At 37.2% G+C, this 7,120-nt stretch overlaps 1 non-coding gene across 1 annotated transcript; it reads right to left on the reverse strand.

Moving 5' to 3' along the window:
* Positions 1–5,913: 5,913 nt before the first annotated feature.
* Positions 5,914–6,016, reverse strand: LOC120070045 (small nucleolar RNA R71). The gene has a single exon (XR_005479774.2). It is a non-coding gene; the product is annotated as a small nucleolar RNA R71 (small nucleolar RNA).
* Positions 6,017–7,120: the final 1,104 nt, after the last annotated feature.

The raw sequence follows: 7,120 nt of genomic DNA on the forward strand, positions 1-7,120 counted from the left end.
TATATAAACCCTAGCTATAAAGTCTCGAGGTTGTCCCTTAAATTTACAGAATTGTCCCTCTAGAAACCCTTGCGTTTGATTCCTTCAATTTTTATCAAAAGATGTAGCACGTTACCGCCCCAAACAAAATGACACGACACATTATAGCACTTCATTTTGATATGTTTTTCCTTCTTTTTTCCCCCAAAGTCTTCAATTCCTTACTCCTAGACTCGATTTTTGTCCTAACTATCTAATTAGCTCATTGATTTCACTGAAAACTCTACTTTTGATCCAAATGCTTGAAATCAGTAATATCACCGAATATAAACATGAAAACAATAAAAATAACCCTCAAAACTAGCCTAAATTATAACACTCAAGTTCTAGAGGGGTACATGAATGAAAAGAGATCACGTCAGAATAAGAAGATTCCTAAGTATATGAAAGCATGGTTTAAAAAGGCTTATAATTGATAGTTTTTATCTATATCAACAATATGCATCTTCTTTTTCAAAGATTCAATCATAGGAACTCCAAAATTAATCATGTTTAGCTTAGAAAAGTTTTATGTTTGGTGGCCTCTTATGAGAATTTTCCTATGAAGTATGTGGTTGAAGAAAGAGCATGTTGATAGAACTTGTGTTAATTTGTAAGGATAGTATTCACTCTTAGAAGAAGTTCAAAAAAAGTAAAGATGATGTTGTTAGATAGTACAGTAATGTCGAGGCCCCCATGTGTCAAATTTGAATTTTGAATCCTTGATCTGGGAAGTTCATATACTAAAGCCTAATGATAACTCACTTTGTGTGCTATCAAATACGTCTAAACTTAAGTTTTTGCTAGTCCTTAAACAAAATAAAACAAAATCAACTATTGATCAATTGAAGCAAATAGTGAGTTCACCCTATATAATTCAAATGATACGAAAATAAAATCAATGAAAATATTTAACCACCATTCTCCATCAAGTAAAAGTAAATTGAAACCTTCCATCCCTCATGCATGTGTGTGCGTAGTCTTTATTATTTTACCCTTAATAATCCCTGAAAAAGAGGTTTATACAGTTTATAACTATCTTTTACTCTACGTCCTAATCATTAGGTTTTACACATCAATGGTAGGAATTCTAAATAGAAATACTAATTAACCGGTCCCTAGGATTCAAGGTATTCATTTTGTCTTAATAACCCTAAATCCAATAAACCATCATCTTAGATTGTCTTATGAATCTTGAACTGTATGTAGAGATATACAATGATCAATGTTCAAGATACAGCTTAAAGGGTCTATAGAGTAGGGTTAAGTCTGGATACCTTATCCTGGTGATACTATGGATACGACCCACTTTATATTTTGATACAAATGCAAAGATCCAATGTGTTTGTATAGATGACAAGTGAGTGGGAATATCTTATGCAATGAGTTTGTATAAGACTGGACTACGGAATAGATGAAAAGTGAGTGGGAATATTTTATTTCAATAGGATGACCTAGGCAACTTAGTCTTAATCCTTAGTCTATTATAAACTTCTATTCACGAGGGACTGTCCTTTGATTTGCATGCGTGAAGTGGCCAATTTGCTGCCTCAATAAGCCTACCATTTTGGGGACAAGATCGAGCGGGGAGTTGGGAACATAAAAATACTAGATGTATTTCACTCCTTCTCGACTTTAAAGTACGTAGATAAATGTTCCCTTAAGTGGTGTCTTCGGGACTTGAACAAATGGCCCTACCCTCTCACTAGTTCGAGAGGGTTTCTGTTTAATGGCTGGACCATAAATAGGTTGTTCATTAGAAGAGCACTAGTACTTAAGGATACAGAGGTAATCTAGGGGTAAAACGATAATTTGACCCAACTGGTGTTACGAACACTCGTGAATGACTAACTTGTTGTTATTGGTCTATATTCGTGGACATATAAATATATCTACAATGAGGAGTGCAGTTTTGGGTCTTTAGTGGAGTGTACCCACAATTACGAATATTGATTAATTTGGTTAATGAGTTTAGCCAATTAATTTCATATCGTTGGAGCTTCTAAACTACAGGTCCATGAGTTCCCCTTCCTAGCTTGTAAAGGGAATTGAGGTAACTATGTCTTAATAGAATTTGAAATGTTCAAATTCACTTAGGGAAATAATATAATGAATAGTGATACATAAGTTTATATTTTTTTAAATTTTGGATATGATTCAATATTAATTTATGAAAAAATTAAATATTTGAAAGAGTTCAAATATTAATTTAATATGAATTAGATTCATATTAAAACTATAGATTAATGTATTTGATGCACATTAAAACTATAGGTTATGAGAGAAATATAATTGAATATGATTCATTTGTAGGTTAAATTAAATATTTGATATTTAATTTGATAATTAATTAATTGGAGAATTGATTAATTATTAATTTAATTAAAATTTGTTTACACAATGCAATACATCAATCAGGTCTTGGTTGGAATGTTTGCTCTGCCTCCACTGCCTGCCCATCTTAGAAACCCCCTACGTTTTATGGATGAAGACCCTGAGGAAGAACGTAGAGATGACGCGCTAGCACAATAGAGCTTTGGGGTGTTCGGTTATTTTGTATTTTGATTTAATTGTTCTTTTGTATCTGCTTGACTTGTTTGTTTACTTCATGTGAATTTATGAAAATGAATGAGAAATTCCTATCATTTTGTTCCTTGCGTTTGACCTTGGCATACTTGATTTTTGTTCTTTAGATATTTTCTAATTCTTGTGCTTTGCCTGACCTCAATGATATCAACTATATGAAATCTATAAGTATAGAGTAGGCGTTAGGAAAATCAACAAGGCTTGAACTTCTCTAAACAGGTTATGTTTACCTTCTAACACGTGCAAGCTTTAAGTCAAACTCCTTTCAGACTCTCAAAGCCTTTTTGAAATTCTGTTTCTCTTTTAGCAATGAGGATTTAGCTCATCTCCAAATTTGGGATGAGTAGCTCATCTCCAAATTTGGAGATGACGGAAATCCGAGTTAAGACGCATCAAACGGGTACATCACAAATAAAAGGGAACAAAATAAGAAAAATGTTAAACACAACTCCTCTGTCATTACTTCAAAAGAAAAACCTTAAAATGGCATGAGTTTAGTTGCAACAGACACTTAGCCGTAGTTGGATGCTCGCATGACACCCGTGGGGGTAAGCCAAAACGAAGTTAAGTCTCCTAGACCAATGCGTCCCATATAACTCCTCTATCTAGTCTGAAGAAATTATATCTTGAAACGCATGAATATTAGATATGAGTTTAGTTGTGAAGGGTTCTCACCCATAGTTGGATGCTCGCATGACACCCGTGGGGGCAAGTCAAAACGAAAGTGGGATACCTGGAACAATGCATGGGTGAAGTAAAAATTCATAATTATTTTTTTTCTTTTTATCTGGAATTTATCTTAAAATGTACATCTAAAGAATTGTTGGTTTAGAAAAAACGAGAATGTTTTGAGAAATGAAAGGAGTTGTGATAAAAGGCCTGCTGCACCTAAAACTAAACATTAGTCCTTTTAGAAAAGAGTCAATCTGAGTGATATTTTTCAAACTCTTATCTCAAGCTTATGATTGAATATGATGAGAGGCGAACTCTGCACACTTAAGACAAAGGAGATAACAAAGAATTATTTTGGAATGCTTGAGGACAAGCATTATTCAAATTTGGCGGTGGTGATAACTTGTAGAAATACAAGTTATTTTTGCTCTTAAGTTGGAACAACTAAGGTTTTTAACGATAAATTCTCCTCATTATTAGAAGAAACGCATGGATTTATTCAAACAATAGCACTCATGCAAAAGAAGTTTTATTACTAAATATCGCGGCACTAACACATTATATTGCAGGATTTCAATGTAAGGATTAACGCTAACGCATTAGACAAGTGCCGCAGGAAAATCCCTAACGCATGGGCCATGCGTCGGAGGGAGTTCGATGTAGAGAAGATTCATTGTTCCAAGCTAATTGTGTCACATCATCATTTGCAAGTATGGGCACTTGCAGCAGGCGGCGTCTGAAAAGCTTCCGAGAGTCAGGCGGCTAATTAGGGCATGCACTTTAATGCTGATCAGGGCATGGACTTTAATGTTGCCCATTCACCAAGTGGACGTGACCAACGCCTATAAATAGATGAAGTCCCTCTAGAGTCAAGAAGTTCAGAAATTATCAAGATCCTTACTTTCTGTATATTGTAGTCATAGTTTTAGTTCTTAGAAGCTGTGCTGTGGTGCCAGATGATCAGAAGGGTTGAAAACCACCACCACCGCCAGTCAGGGAGCGGAGGAAGCCACTCTTGAGAAAGACACTTCATCCAATTCCTATACAAGTGATTGTACACAACGAGATTGAGCCAAATAAATACAAGAGATTGTATTCTTTGGCTTGACTCAGTTTCCTTCATCTCATTTATTTTTTTTCACTTCATTTGATTAAATATTGCTTTTGTAAAGACTCTCTGTTTCTTTATAAAATTCATATATTTGATCCATCATACTTGTCATTGTTTATTTCTTGTTTATGTTGAACGCATTAATACTTTATGCCAAACTTCATTCCAACGCTCAAGCCAACTTGACAAATTGGTAAAAAGCATCTTTAACTTAGATTGTTCGAAAGAATAACTAAGTTGCATCAAGTAGGACACCTAGTACAATTAAAGATAGACTTACTGGTGTCTATTGCATTCTGTGATAGACGCATGCATCCTAGAGATAGGTTTTGTATGTCATTCGCATTGAGAAATGTTGAATGAAGTCTAACGCATGAACAAAAGATAAGAAAATCACTCCATCTCATCCACATCACATCCTGGTTTGTGTACATTCATCTTAGACCGACGCGTCCACTTACATTAAACTCCATTCTCACGTGATCCATCACTAACTACTCAACTCTCACATTTATTTAATACATTTCTCACATTTATTTAGGAAAACCCCTATAGTCGATACCACGCAAGGTTTGCGTTTGGTTAACTGAATCCCTGAGTTCGACCCTGGACTTACCAGAAACCTAAATTAGATTTATACTTGGGTCTGGTTTAGGAAAACTTGAACATCATTAAGAGTTGTGTGCGTTCTGTTGCATATATTTGACGCCCCAACGCGTTACAAATATTTAAACGTATCAAAGCGTAAACGCATCACTTATACTTAGAATTTATTCTTCCAATTTATTTTATACAAAATACTCCTAGAATAAATAACGATAGCAACGAACAAGTTTTTGGCACCGTTGCCAGGGATTATGAAACAAAACTAACCAGAAATTTTGTTTGTATCTGTTGTAGGAATGCTTCGGTCGAGGGATATTACAATCGAAGCCTAAGCTTGTGAACATTTATGAGTAGGGAGAGCACTCCTGAACTCAGATACGACCCCGAGATCGAAAGGACCTTCCGGCATAAGAACCGATCCAACCGTCGTCGAAGGTTGAAGCAGTAATTTCTCAGACAAAAGAATGGGCAACGAGCAACGGCGGAAGAACAGGTAAATCAACAACTAGCTCATGCTGCACAGAATCCAATCCTGATGGAGAATAGTAGCACGCATCCCATGAGAGAGTATGCGTCCCCTGTACTGTATGATTTCTCTCCAGGAATCATATACCCAACACCGAATGGAACTAGGTTCGAGATGAAATATGTTATGCTCCAAATGCTCTAGTCTGTTGGATAATTTGGGAGTGGTCGTGGTGAAGATCCTTACGCCCACATGAAGCGTTTCCTGGAAACGTGTAATTCATTTGTGATTCCTGGAATCACCCCAGAGGCGATAAGGCTGTCCTTGTTTCCCTATTCTTTGCGTGATGACGCAAAACAATGGGTGAGCTCACTGGAGCCTAGTGAAATCACCACCTGGGAGAAGGTGGAAAAATTTATGCAAAAATACTTCCCACCTACCACCAATGCGAGGAGGCGTCAAGAGATTATGAACTTTGAACAAGAAGATGTTGAGACCTTAAGCACCGCATGGGAGCGTTTTAAGGGCTTGGTCAAGAATTGCCCGAACCATGGACTACCTCTAACTATCTAAATGGAGATGTTTTATGGAGGATTGAATAGAGCATCGCAGATGGCAACAGACGCAGCAGCAGCTGGTGGACTTATGGAAAAATATTACACTGAGGCTAAAGAGATACTAGACCGCATTGTTAAACACAATATGGAATGGGTGGATGATACGTATGATGGAAGAGCTGACAGGAAGAAGAGATCACAGAACGTTAATTCTATCCATTCCAACGCAATAGCCACACTTTCTGCTCAAGTGGCTACAATGACCAAGCTTCTATAGAACATAACGCTGGGAAACGCATCAAATCAGCAGAAGGTGAATCAGGTAGAGGCGTTTGGCAGCCCATGCTTAGCTGTGTGGGCTGTGGAGATCCTCACTCCTATGCTAAATGTCCACAAAACCCTCAGTCAGTATGTTTCATAAAAAAAACAACTCATTCTCTAATACATATAATCCTGGATGGAGAAACCATCCAAATATTTCTTGGACAGGAGGAAATCATCAGAAGCACCACCCAGGGGCGAACCATCAGCAAAAGAATGGACCACCGCCTACATTTCAACAAACGCATCAGCAACATCAACAGCTCTTTAATAGAGGAGGATAGGCGTCGAGCTCAGAATCTCTGCTTGAGAACCTATTGAAGAAGTACATAGCCCAGAATGACGCGTTGCTGAAAAGTTAGGCGTCATCTATCAAAAACCTAGAAATCCAAGTAGGGCAGATAGCGAGCGAGTTGAAAAGCAGGCAACCTAGAGTTCTACCTAGCAATACTGAAACACCTAGGAACAATAATGGAAAGGAGCAATGTCACGCGGTGACGTTGCGAAGTAGAAGAGCTCTTGAAGAAAGAAGAATGAATTCAAGAAATAGCAGTCCTTTGAAAGAATGCATCACACGTTCAATGGATCAGGAAGAAAGAATGCCCGAGACTACAAGCTATTCAGAACCTAGTACGTCTAACACGAGAAAGCCTGAAGTGATTTTGAACGCACCATTCCCTAAGCGTCTAATGAAGAAGAATGATGAACAACAATTCAAGCGCTTTCTTGAGCTCCTAAAGCAGCTACATGTCAACATTCCACTTATAGAGGCTTTGGAGCATA

This window comes from Benincasa hispida, chromosome 5, assembly GCF_027475165.1.
Source record: "Benincasa hispida cultivar pf3 chromosome 5, pf3_genome.v1.1, whole genome shotgun sequence".
Taxonomy (NCBI): domain Eukaryota; kingdom Viridiplantae; phylum Streptophyta; class Magnoliopsida; order Cucurbitales; family Cucurbitaceae; genus Benincasa; species Benincasa hispida.